This window comes from Poecilia latipinna, unplaced genomic scaffold, assembly GCF_001443285.1.
Source record: "Poecilia latipinna isolate Pla-1442-1.1 unplaced genomic scaffold, P_latipinna-1.0 Scaffold560, whole genome shotgun sequence".
Taxonomy (NCBI): Eukaryota; Metazoa; Chordata; class Actinopteri; order Cyprinodontiformes; family Poeciliidae; genus Poecilia; species Poecilia latipinna.
This window is the reverse complement of record NW_015113176.1, coordinates 91,773-104,789: the sequence shown is the minus strand read 5'-3', so window position 1 is coordinate 104,789 and position 13,017 is coordinate 91,773. Positions and strand designations below refer to the sequence as shown.

The window sequence follows — 13,017 nt, the reverse complement described above, 5'->3', positions numbered from 1 at the left end:
CCTGAAGGCGGAGCTTCTTAAAGAGACAGACCCTAACCCAATTTTAAATTACAATGTAAAACTTCTTCTAAGTAATGTTTGATATATACAGCGTTTTTATAACAGTTGACTGTAACATAGTTACTTAATCATGCTATAAAATGGAAAACACATCATACTGCCTCTTTAACATATTTCAGATATAACATAAAGGAATATGGCCGCCAAAAAGGATGGTTTACCAATACAAGCTGGTGCTAAGCAGTTATTAAATAAAAGTCACCTGGAAGCCATAATTGTTTTTGGCTTTAAGGACAACTAAGATAAAAGAAAACCTAAAATGTGGCCAAAAGTTTGTTTATTCACCTTTTTTGGGGGGGTTGTAAATTCTTCTAAGCTTAAATAAACATCCAATAAATTTGGATTAATGAAAAAATATTGAGAATAATCTGGATTACCATCTGCTGGAATCCTAAAACTCCAAAACACAATTTAGATATTATTCATGGTTGTTCTACTTAGCTGAGCAAATTCTGGTTTTGGGTTAGACTTGAGGATCTAAAATGTGTTGTGAGCCAAAAAGCAGCTAAAAACAATAAAAACTGAACAACATAATTATGTTTCCAGTTTCCACTCATGTATTTTCCTTCGTAGGCAGAATGATGTCTTCAGAGGATTTGCTTTCTGTTTGTATTTTCTAAAAAATAATCCAGTAAGCTGTTCTCCTGGCCTGTAGGTTTGTTGTGTTACTCGCTCATTTCCTTCAGTAGAAAACAATGATTATTGTTCAGGCCTGAAACGGGGACATTAATTTCCTGACAGCTGGTGTCTAATGACCTTCATGGGAAGTTTAAATCTTCATTGTAAATACAGGAACCAGATCTGGAATGTCAGCTTTGCAAATTTATTATATTCTCGGTATGTTTACATTTCTTACATAAATACTGAGAATATACAGGTTTTTTATTAACCTTAAAGCTAATTAGGTGATTAAATAACATTTTCCTAAGAGGAAAATCACTGATTCTCTTTCATAGAGACCATTAAAACCTTTGAACTTGTTGTTAGAAAAGGAAAATGTGGCTGTAGTTGAACTTGATTTAAGTTAATTTCTTGAATGGAAACCGATTCAAACCCAGTTTATAAAACCTAATGGATGTAATTTAGTTTACATTCATGGAAGTTTTCTTTACCAAGTCAAACTCCTTTACTGGTTGAGGTTTGGGTCATTTATTTACCTCATCCCCTCATACTGGTTTCAAATTAACCTTTTGCTGCATTTATTCTTGTCACTTCTCTTCCATCAGCCCAGTTCATCCCACTCATCCTCCTCATTCCCATCCTGACCAGTTTTCATCCCACTTATCCTCCTCATTCTTCCCCCATCTCACTCATCCTCCTTAACTTTGGAATAACTTTGCACACCATGATGTTTAAGCTGAAACTGTTATTGTTTGTACATTTTTTCTCATGTAAATATCTTGTTTACTTATGAGCTCCTCCAACAGGGGGCGCTGCAGACGCATGTTTAAATTGTTTACTCCATAAATTGACATAAAAATAGTTTAAACTGTGGTGGGTTATAAATTGATGTGCACTTTGTTTAATGCGATAAGTAATGTAAATATTCGTGTTTTGTGATGTGATTTGAAGTTTTGTGATGTTTGAATTTTTGTGCGTTGCGTTTGGATGGTACTGGGTCCCTCAGGTGTTGCAGATTGTACCAAGCTGTTGTCTGTCTGCATGTTGTAGAGCACACATAATTAAAAAATGAAAATTTTATGTAATTTCATGTCTTAGTTTTTGAGTTTTTTATTATTATTCCTGCTTTAGACGCTTAAACAGTGAAATATCCTCTTAGATATCTGGATATAGGACACCATGGACAGGAAATGGTCTCTAATCCATAGTTGTTATGCTGATTTTTGCCCCAATTTTCCCGTTCTGACAATGTTAAGAACACCCTGATCTAAAGGTAAACTTAAGCAATATTCCTGCAGGTTATGGAATGCCAGGAGTGATTTGGTCTGCTTGGAAGGACATTAGGAACACTCCGATCCCAAAGTTGGGCTTTTCAACATGTTGGATTGTCTTGGCCTGATATTGCAACATGTATTGTGTTCACTAGAGTACAAACAAGAATGCAGCCTTTTGAATATGAGGAGTAACCAATCAGAAAGTGAGGTGAAATCTAAATACATCTGCCGTTGAGCACCAGGAAGTCCAGTGGACGTTGGCGACGTCTTCGTATCGTTTTGCTCTGTTAAACACAGTGAACAATCTATCACTGTTGCTTCTTTCCAGTCAGCCATGTTTGTTTGCTCTGAACTCATGATTGGTCTAGAGTGGTCTTCAGTTTGTAGTGTAGTGTTGGAGGATATTTTCTTGACACCATGTCTATGTCACAAAGCTCCAGCCGTCAGATTGGTTTCTTCAACATCAATGGCCTCCATTGTCACCAGATCTCAACCCAACAGTGCCACATCTTTCTACAGGATGATCTGGAGCCATGAGAGTCACATCATGAGATGTCCAGCAACTCATGAATCCAATCTTTGAAGGACATTGCAGACCTGGGGTTGGTCTTAAAGCCATTTCTGGCATGGTGCGCCTGTAGACTTGGCTGGTAAGTATACCGTCTCATCTGGAAGACATCCTGAATGTGTCCTGATCAGATGCTCAACCACCCTTCAGATGACGCTCATTTCAGCTGATTGTGTCTCTTGAGAGTTTGAACACATCTGGATCAGCAAATTCAGATCTCCAAGCAGATGAAAGTGATCTATCCATCCTTCTGCTATCATTTAGGAACAAAGACATCGAGATATTTGAACTCCTCCAGTTGAGGCAAAGAGGAGGAGACCGTTATCAGGTCAGAGCTGTGGTTCCTGTCCTGGTTCCTTCACTCTTAATTGAGCTCCTTTACTGGGGAAGGGTCTTTGGTTGGGGATGCCTGTAGAACATCATCTGTTAGAAAACCAAGACAGTCTGAAATTTGCAGATCTTTCTTTGTGGAATTTGCAGATTCTCTCCAAGTTCATCAACTTGTCCAAACAACTTGCATGCTAGTTTGAGAGTAGAGTTTAAAAAACTGGTGAAGAATCTGTTTTATAACATTTAAATTCACTAATTTACCAGGTTTAGTCAATGAAGAGTCCTTCTGCAAATGAAATAAAAGCACTAAACCGTGGATGTTCAAACAAAAGAATAAGAAAAGCAGAAGCCAGTGGAGGCAGACTGGGAGCTGCTGCTTCCAGATTCAACCTCTTTAGAAAGTCAGAAGCTCAAAGTGTTCCCCTCAGAGGTTATGATGAAAGGAACAATAATTTCCTGTCTGCGATAACTTAATTAGTTTGGAAGCACCTAAAGTGATTAAATAGCACACTTCCTGCTGGGCTTTTTAACTGCCCTGCTCCTGAACAAAAACACATCCCTCTGATGGGAAAATTATTGAAAACTGTCATCCAGATATGCAACAGCTGTTAAAACAAATTTGGAAAAAATATATATATATTATTTTTCAGGTAGAAAACTCAGAAGCCAAAGCCCATGTGAAGGTAACTGTTCTGTTAGTGTTCATATGAAGTGTTTTGTAAACTCTCAGACTTTTTGCTGTTTGAAATTTAGGAACTAAGTTGTCTCCAAATGACGCTATATTGACTCTTCATCTTCTTCTATTGCTAACTAGCTGGCACCTGACAGCACCAACACTTCCATACCCTCCCTTCATCAATTTGTCCAAGCATGTTAGCTTGAGAACAAATTGTAACGATGTCAATTCTGATCACATTGGTGGAGAATTTAATCAGAATTTGATCCATAAATATTGAATGAGCAAGCTAACTATTTAGCTCTAATTAAATACTTAGCTCAGAGATAGCTAAATGTTTAGCTATCAGGTAGCTAGGTATTTAGTTAGCTTTGAGCTAAATAATAATAAGTAAATAAATGATAATCAAAATAATTAACTTGCTAACTAAACCTTTAGCTTGCTAACTGACAAATTAACCCCCATTTTTTCCCACAAAAAGCCCTAAAATATGGCTGCTAAGTTTTGACTGTGTAACTTTATGAACGCCTTCCCATTTATATGTTTATAAATGAAGCAATCTGTTAGTAAAAGGTTGAACCTGCTGTGGGAATGTTTTAGTTTTCCGTCTGGTTTTAAGGAATTTCAGTTCAATATCAATCACTCTGTCAACGCGGCCCCAGCTTATCAACGAGCTGAGGTCAGGAAATAAGAGAAAGGAAGTGCATTGTTTAAGACAGGAAGTGGAGATGAATGCAGCAGAGCAAGGCGGCCGACTCTTAAAAAGGAGCAGTTTAGTGATGAAAGTGGTCAGGGTGGAGACCCGTCCTGTACGCTGCCTTTAAGTAGCCTCTATCTGTCTATACATCCACATCCCAGCCTAATTTACATCTAGCCGCTGTAAGTGAGCCAGCATGTGGTCATTAAAATATTAAACTGAAGCTTTTCCAACTTCCTGTAGCAGCTGGCTGCACTGAAGTAAAATATTGTTGGGATCGCTTCACTTCCTTGCTATGGTCCACATTTCTCCCTGTGTTTATTTTTTTTGACCAGCTAAGTGTAATTGGTGCACAGCTTTAAATGTGGGAGGCGAAAATATTAATTGTCCTTTTTGACGCCAGTCACGGCTAAGTGCAGCCATGTTGTAATCTGAAGGAGAACAGAACATGTAATAATTAACTTTACAGGCAGACGGGTATCTTGTTAGAACAGAACTGCTTCTCATGTCTTTTAATGTCAACAGCGAACTGAAGCTGGATCACAGCTTCTCCTCGTTTTGTTTTGAATGTATTTGAAGATGCTTTGAGTCATTTAGTCTCTTCATTGTTGTTTTTTTATTTATTTATTTATTTGGTCTTTTTAAAATTACTCATTGAAGACCCAACATTATGCAGTATTACAGGTTCAGAAATGCATTTGTCTTAACACAATATGTTTTAAGATTAATTTTTATCTGCATTAGGAAGACGATGCTATGCAGTAGTAATTTCACTGGTATCTGATAAGCGCTGCTTGCATCATTTATAGCATTTTTTTCATGTTTTCATGGCAGAAAAATGCAGATCAAGATACATATCTAGAAAATGGGAATATGTTCTGCAGAACCCAGATTCTGATCAATTGCAACCAGGAATGTTGATTTTAATCTTACCAAAGCTTCTCTTTAGCCTAATTTGTCCTATTAGTCAAGCTTTATGCATAAAGTTTCCATTAAGGATCCAGTAAACAGCTATTTATTCCAGTTTCCTCCACAAGCAGATTCCCATGCTGGCAGTCTTAACTGGATTATGTTGCATCATATATGGAAAAACAGAAGTTTTAGTTTGGTTGGATGACGACCTTTTGGAAAGGTCTTGAGTTTTGTAAGATTTTTAGCAGAAAATTCAAATTCAAAAAACTTTCCAAATATTTAGAACGAATATTGCAGGTCTGTCAGAGCGAGTAAATTGTGTGAGTGTTGGTACAATCTGTCCTGCTGCAGAAACACTTTTATGTTTAGCTGCCTGAATGTTTAACTTCTTAAATGTCATCCTTTCACAGCGTTTCTCCTTTTAAACTGGACCCGGTGACGGTGTCAGTCTTTGGGTAATGGTGCTGTCTTTTTCTCTGTCCGATTCACCATTTTATTTAATTAACAATGTTTTTAAAACAGTAAACCCATGGCAATAACTTTACTTTTTTCCTGCTTTTTTATTTTTCAAATGGATAAATTAAATCTGCAATTGAATGTTTGCCAGTTATTGTAATGTATTTTATTAATCGGTTTTGTTTAATTTGGTCATCTTGTAGTTGAATTTTAAATTAAAAGTACCAACAAATTTCAAGTTTTGATTTCTTCATTGTGCATAAATTAGGTGTCTTGCTGCCCACTGCTGGTCTAAGTGCTACCTTTGCTTGCACATTCCGTGGGCCGGCTCGGCTTTGCTCAATAAACATGGCTGAGAAGTATAACAGTTTCGTGGAAAGATAAGTGGTAAAAAAAAGGATCAAAAAATGAAAATAAGTAAGCAAACATGACAAAATATCCTCAAATATTCCCTGAATTTAAAGTTAAGCGATGTTAATTTTTACGAGGAACTTGAACTGAACACGCAGCATTTAACGTGCCACCATGTTTATTCCTCCACTTTTCCCTTTTGTTTATAGACTGTCGTAAATGTAAGTAAAGCCGAACTGACAACAGAGCGGCTAAATTTAAAATGAACAAGCTTAGGTTTAGTCAACGGTCGTTTTAAGTTAGTAAAAGTAATATTTTTAAGTTGAAGCGTTAGCTTCCTTTCGCAATACTGTTAAAGTTACCGCGTTTGACACGAAGCGTTTTTCACAACGACTTTCTGCCTATTTTAACGGTCCGACAGCACTAAGAAAAACATATGTGAATGAGAGAAGCTTTATTGTAAATTCGGCTGTAATGAAATAAAGCTTATATAAAGACAAAAAGTAAAAAAGAAGCAACAACAACAAAAAAAAAAAACTCCGTGACGTGATGACGCAGTTGGTTTGATTACCATTTTGGCGTGACTTTTAAACTTTAAATAGGTTTTGGTTGATGATTTTTCTGAAGAAATGAATGCAAAACCGTGCAGTGGTTCGCTGATTTGCTGAACTGAGTTTAGCTGTGCTGAAGGGTTAAGGCCGAAGTCCTGGACTGTCCGATGTTTAACGTGGCATCTTTCCATCTTTTATCTTAATTTGTCAACAAAGAGACGTGGAGGTTCATTTGGGTCCAGTTCGGTGGAAACAGGTGACCGCGACGGGCTGCAGGACGTTTTCAGGTGAGTCTTCTTATATTTTTCCATCAGCTGGAAAAACATTGCAAAAACACATATCTTTACCAACTATGTTTGGTCTAGTTTCTAGTTCAAATATCTTGGTACACTTGAAATAATAGAAAACTAACGTACAAGTCAATTTTCACAAGATATTGATGGAAAACTACTGGCTTTACTGACAGATTATTTCACTTATAACATGGGACAAAAGTCTTGTTTCAGGTTTAAAAAAAAGTCTACCAGTGAAACTAGTACTTTTTAAAATTGATATTAAGGAATTATTGACTTAAAAAGCTACTATATCTTACTGAAAAGTTACATATTGGTTAGTTTTGTTGTTATTTCAAGTTTTGTTGTCATTTCAAGTGCACTAAGGTATTTGCACTAGAAACTAGACAAACTCCTCATCAACACTGTTGTTGTGAGTTCAGGGAGCTCAGAAATCTGCAGGAACCATAAAATAAAACGGCTGAATTCAGCAAACAATTACAGGAACCTTAAAGGAAATTTCCTTAAACGTTCAGCTTAGAAAATCTGAAAGCTATATATTTTTTTTTTTTTTTTTTTTGGAGGTTGAGAACTGAGTTGGATAATAATAATAATAATAATAATAATAATAAATATTTTTGCCTTGAATAAATAACAGACTATTCACCATAAGTGAAAATAAGAAAATAAAGACTTTGAAAACAACAGACACACTCTTAGAAATGGCTGTAAATTTACGGTGAAATTCCAGCAGTGACATACTGTTATTCCACAATACGGTAGGATATTGTCAATGTGATGTCTTCTTCTGTTGTCACAATCAAGACTGATGACAGGCAGTAAACTACCGTAAAATAATTGTACAATACAGTTTTGTTCCCAGGAAAGACATTTTACTTTAAAGACAATATTAAACGGAAAGAAAAAAAATACTTTCCATAATAAATCTGTTTGGGAATGAATCGAAATCTACAGAGCATAATTAAAAATGTTAGAATACCAGTGCTGGTGTTGTATGTTAAAAATACAATGTTAATTAAACACTTGTTTAGTCAAATTCAAAGATGGGTTTGTCAGTTTCCCTAAACAGATGGTGTTTGATAAAGAGTTGCCCCCACAATCGCAACATGTCTGTGACGTATCGTGTTTGCCCGGGAGACAGCAGTATGGCGTCTTGTCTGGATCTTATCATAACAAGGTAAGTTCCCCAAAGCTATTAAAACATGCTCTTTTTGTTATTTCTTTAATGTATTTATGTAATGTGATGGTGAATTGTTGTCTCAATGTTTGTAACTCCTTGGCGGACATTATACCACAATGTATGCTGCGTTTATACTGTTATGTATTCTGTATCTCAATAAAGATCTATTAAAAAACAAACAAAAAAACAAGGTAAGTTCCATGTTAAGACCATCATGTTTTTGATTTTGATTATTTTTAATGAATGCATTAACTTTCTGTTTGCACTTATGCTTAACGTAAGTTTATTTGTTTGGATATCGCGGTACGACTGTTCAGTACAGGGGAGCTCAAGTCCAGTCCTTGAGAGCTGCTATCCTGCAACTTTCAGATGCTTTCCTGCGCCAATTAACACACCTGAATCAAATGAATGGCTGGTTAGCAGGTCTGTTCAGAGCTGATCCTGGTCTGTTGGAGTAAAGATGCATCGAAAAGTTGCAGGACGGTAGCTCTCGAGGACTGGACGTGAGTACCCTTGGTTTATTATTTTTGTTAGCAGCTAAAGCTAGCCAAGCAGGTGTAGCAAGAGGTGTCGGGTGGTTAAACGAACATTAAAACTGTCAGAAAGGCCGTTTGAGTTAACAGTATTTAGCTGCGAAGTCGTTTTCTTGAAGTTTTCGGCTATAGACGGCATAATGGGGAGAGTGGCTGTGCTGGACCTGTGGATTGATCTATGCGATCAAAGCTAAGCCAAAATGGTTTTGTCTCTATAAATAATAATGATAATAAATAATGACATATTGGCTGCCTCTTTTTTTCTTCATTAGTACGTCATGTTGGTGACTGAAGCCTGTTATGATGGCTTCAACTCATTTCTTCTGACAGGTTGGTAGAAGAAATGCTGTCCAGAATGTTTCTATACGCTGACTAATTTCTATAATGCCTAATGTCTGAGTTGTGTTCATGGTAATTATTTCTGACATTTTTATGCTTTATGTTGTAGGTGGTGAAAAATGCTCTCCAGGGTAAACCAGGTGGACAAAGTATTTTGGTGGGTCTGGTTAGTTTTGCTCACTTCTCTTTAAAATTTGTATTTTTTATCCTAATGTGTCTGCTATTTATCCTGTTGTTCCTCCAGGCTGGGAAAACCAGGCATTCTTCTGTTGGTTCAGGTGCTTCGTCCTACATCCAAAGGCCACAAGAAGAATCCAAAACAGCTCATGTCAAACTGTGGACCATGTTTTCAGATATGTGCAGGTATGTGGTTATTCTAATGATCCTACTTCTTTGTAGAAGCACTTTTTCATTGGCTTTGTTTGCTATCTGAATGTAGCTGTGCTGCTAAATATATTTAATAATTTATATTATTCGTCTTCTTATCGTTATGTCAAAGATGCAAGCCAGTGTTGAAGCCTTCCTCATTGCCGTGCAACCAGGACAGCCCTTCCTCCTGCATGTTGGTGAAAACAAGAGCAGCACCAAAGACACTTCACCATTAGTGATCACAAGATCATCCAAGGTAGCTTTTGATGAACTTCCAAAAGCACACTTCACCTTCAGTTCATTCAAAGGAAAAAGTGACGGTCAATGTTCAGGTTTCCACGCTCATCAAAAACTTGATGGACTTTGAGTGGCATCTCATTCAGGTTAGTTGTTCTTTTCTTTTCTTTGAAATCTTTCTGTTTCCATATTATTTAGGATCTAAATTGTATTGTCTTTTCTTTTTCCATGTTGGACGGTGCCTTCATCTGCATCTAATAAAGTAAGTGCCACTTGGACTCTTGAAAACCATTAATGGTTCACATTTTAAAACTGTGTTAATACTAGAATTCCACATTATTTCAGCCATGTTGAATTTTAGATTTTCTTTGATTTGTTTAGTGATACCCAAAGCATGGACATTTCTTTAAGAACGGCGTTATGTTCATAAGATTGTAGAAATTAATGAGTTAAACCCAGTTTATGTCGCTGTGAAATGAAAGTCTTCAATTTTTATTCCAGTGTTGGTGAAACTATATATGGACTTTGAAGGCCTATTTTTTTTTTACCAGTTCTCTGAGGAATGGTTTTGTGTTATTTGTTTTGAATGTTTGAATATACTGGAAATATATGTGGTTTGAGGCATAGTGGTGCCTTTAAATAAAAATTCTGTTTTGAAGGTTGCTTATCACATCCTCTTCTGTGTTATGTGAAGTTCTGATTATGCAGATTTTGCATTTTAGAACCGCACCAATTGTAGCACTTCTAAGAAGCCTACACTGTGTCAGGTATTACTGTCCTATCGTAAAACTAAGGCTGTACTTTAAAAAGTAGCATTACAGTTTTCTTTGCAGTAGCTTACTCAATGTGAATGCAGTCGTAAAACTAAATTTACTGTAAAAATACTGGAACGCTACTATTTGAAGGTATATTTACTTTCACCACTGTATTTTACGGTGGCCAATAGGTACAAACACCCAGCAAAGACGCGAAAAACACATGCAACAAAAAAGAGATGCAAACAAAAAATGCTGAAAACAGAAGTGATCCAGACCTCGAGGGGGAGTCGAACAAAGAACAGCTGTGTCCGAAGTCAGGTTTTGCATCATTGGGTCTTCGAGGACCGGAAGAGAGAAGCTGTAGCTTTCAGCTAGCTGCTTAGCCTCTACCGTGGCGTTCTGTTGCTTAGCAACCGTGACAACGTGAATCACATAGCGGCGAAGGAATAAAAAACGGACTGGAAGTATGTTTTTTTTTTTCTCCTGATTTCTCTATTACTTTTCACCTTTTGTAATAAAGGCTGTTAAAAATCTTAGTCGGATTCTAAAATGTTCAAACACGAATAGCACATTTACACAAGGAATGTAAGCAAAGAATCCCTTTTCAAATACTCTCCAAATCTCAGGTAAGACAATACAGTTTAATCAAATTATTATGTTTTTAGGCTTAACTTTAGTCAGTCAAACCGATTTGCTCAGGAATGTATAACGCCGAGGTGGAGGCTAGGCAGCTAGCTGAAGGCTACAGCTTCTCTCTGCCTTCGCAGGACCCCTCTTCCGTTGACAGGTGTTATGCCCAGAAACGCATGCCTGCCCAAAATTGCATCCCCTCTCGCGGGAGCGCGCATCGCTCTAAAGTCTCGCATATTGACAAGAAACCGGACTGAAATATGACCGAAGAGGAAATTTTAAAGATATTTGTAACATTATCACGTTTCTTAACCATGTAATCCCTAAAATGGTGGGTTTTATTTTGCAAATTACTTGAAATAAATACGTTTTTTACAGCTTTATTGACACAATTGAGTCAAACTTTTTTTCAGTCCATCTCTGTTGAAAACGTTCTCCGCAAATGGTTTGAAATTCTCTGTTTTTTCTTTTGATACCATAATAACAGAGGCCCATTATGTAGAACATTTTACATCATGCTTAACTTTCTAGTCTGTTAATGTAGGAGGGAATGCATTTTAATTCATGAGCCTGAAAATATTTGCATCCATCCTGTTGATATAAAAATTATAGCATTAGCTCAGAGAACAAGTGTCATTACGTAGAAAAGGTGAAATCCTTTCAGCTCTTTATTTCTCCAAGTTAGCAAAGGGATGCATTTTTTGGCAATTTGCTTTTCCAGCCTGCCAAAATATGCATCCCCTCTTTATTTTCCTCAAATATTATCCTATTGATTTAAAACTTCTACCAGCAGATTATGGAACTATTCTGGTTATGTAGAAAAAGTTAGTTCTCTTTTAACTCTTTAATTCTTAAAATTAGCACGGGGATGCATTTTTTTGGCAACATACATGCCTTATTTATTGTCCTCCATATATGAAACTTATGTATTACATATGATTTTCATGTAGGATGGTCAGTTATGATATTTTTTATATCGGTACAAAAGTCCTGTTATCACTGTTGCTAAGATGTCAAGGAAATAAATCTGACATGCAACCTTGCTAAATGTAAAGCATATACAAACAATTTTTATTTTGGTTTAACATAAAAATGAAAAAAATTATTAACTTAAATAAAATGGTATTCATAACAGTAACTTTTGGAAAATCAATTACTTCAAGCAAAAATTGTGTAAAAACTGCAAATGAACTGAACTACAGTAATTAAAGAAGTGTGTTGGTGCAAAAATAAAATCTATAAGCTCATTGCACAGCAGAAGTCTGTGCCGGTTTGTGGGAAATTAACAGCCTTGGTGGTACCACCATCTGTCACATGCGATCTGTAAATAAAAAAATCAGAATTGTCAAATGACATAAAGAATATTATGAGTTCATTATTTTTTACTGAAGGTGATAGTGGGTTTTGTTAACATAAAGCTTCTTCTTAATTATCAATATTTGTTTGTTAGCTCATTATTTCAGAAGGTGAAAGGTTGTATTTATGTGTTTCAAATTTATATTGAAATGATGTATTGATTTTAAGTCACATTTACACTTCAAAAGAAAAATGAAAATGTCACCAGTAGAAAAGAAACATTTCATACTGTCTTTTCAGACTCGTTTTCCGTAAAATTTATCAATTTCAGCACATGTATTGTGGAATAATGGAGTAAGAGTTTTTTGGCTAAAGTAGAGAAGAAGTAAAACATGGAATAAAGATGGGCAATACGGACGGATAGTTTTATCAAAATTATTTGATTTTCTATTTTATTGACAGAAAATGTAACAAAAATAACTACTCAATATTTTCTGATATAATAATATCTCTGAGAATTTTTGTCTCAGCAAACATAGACTGGAAAAACAATCACTGCTAAAGAATAACATAAATACATTTTCTTTTACAAAATCTCTTTCTTACGGTTTATTCAATGTCATGTGCTGTTCTTATTTTTTCTTTAATTATGTAAAGCACCTTGAAATGCTTTGCTGCTGAAATGTGCTATACAAATAAAATTTGAGTGATTGATTGAAATACATGCAATACGAATGAGTAGTACACTGGTAATGTAGACGAGAATGAATTTTAAGTGCATACAATACAAGGTGTCGAACAATCAATTCAAATACATTCATATTTAATGATGCTCTCAATAAATAAAATGAAAAATTGTAAAAAGGGGAACCATTTACAATCACAA

The 13,017-nt window shown here is 35.9% G+C and overlaps 1 long non-coding RNA gene and 1 pseudogene across 1 annotated transcript in view; one reads left to right on the top strand and one right to left on the bottom strand.

Moving 5' to 3' along the window:
• Window positions 1-357: 357 nt before the first annotated feature.
• Window positions 358-13,017, bottom strand: part of LOC106953092 (uncharacterized) — a 22,772-nt gene continuing 10,112 nt past the window's right edge. Inside the window, exon 3 of the long non-coding RNA XR_001426121.1 lies at window positions 358-1,365. This is a non-coding gene — a long non-coding RNA (uncharacterized LOC106953092). The remainder of the gene's footprint in view (window positions 1,366-13,017) is intronic.
• Window positions 8,420-13,017, top strand: part of LOC106953089 (acyl-coenzyme A thioesterase 1-like) — a 16,102-nt pseudogene continuing 11,504 nt past the window's right edge.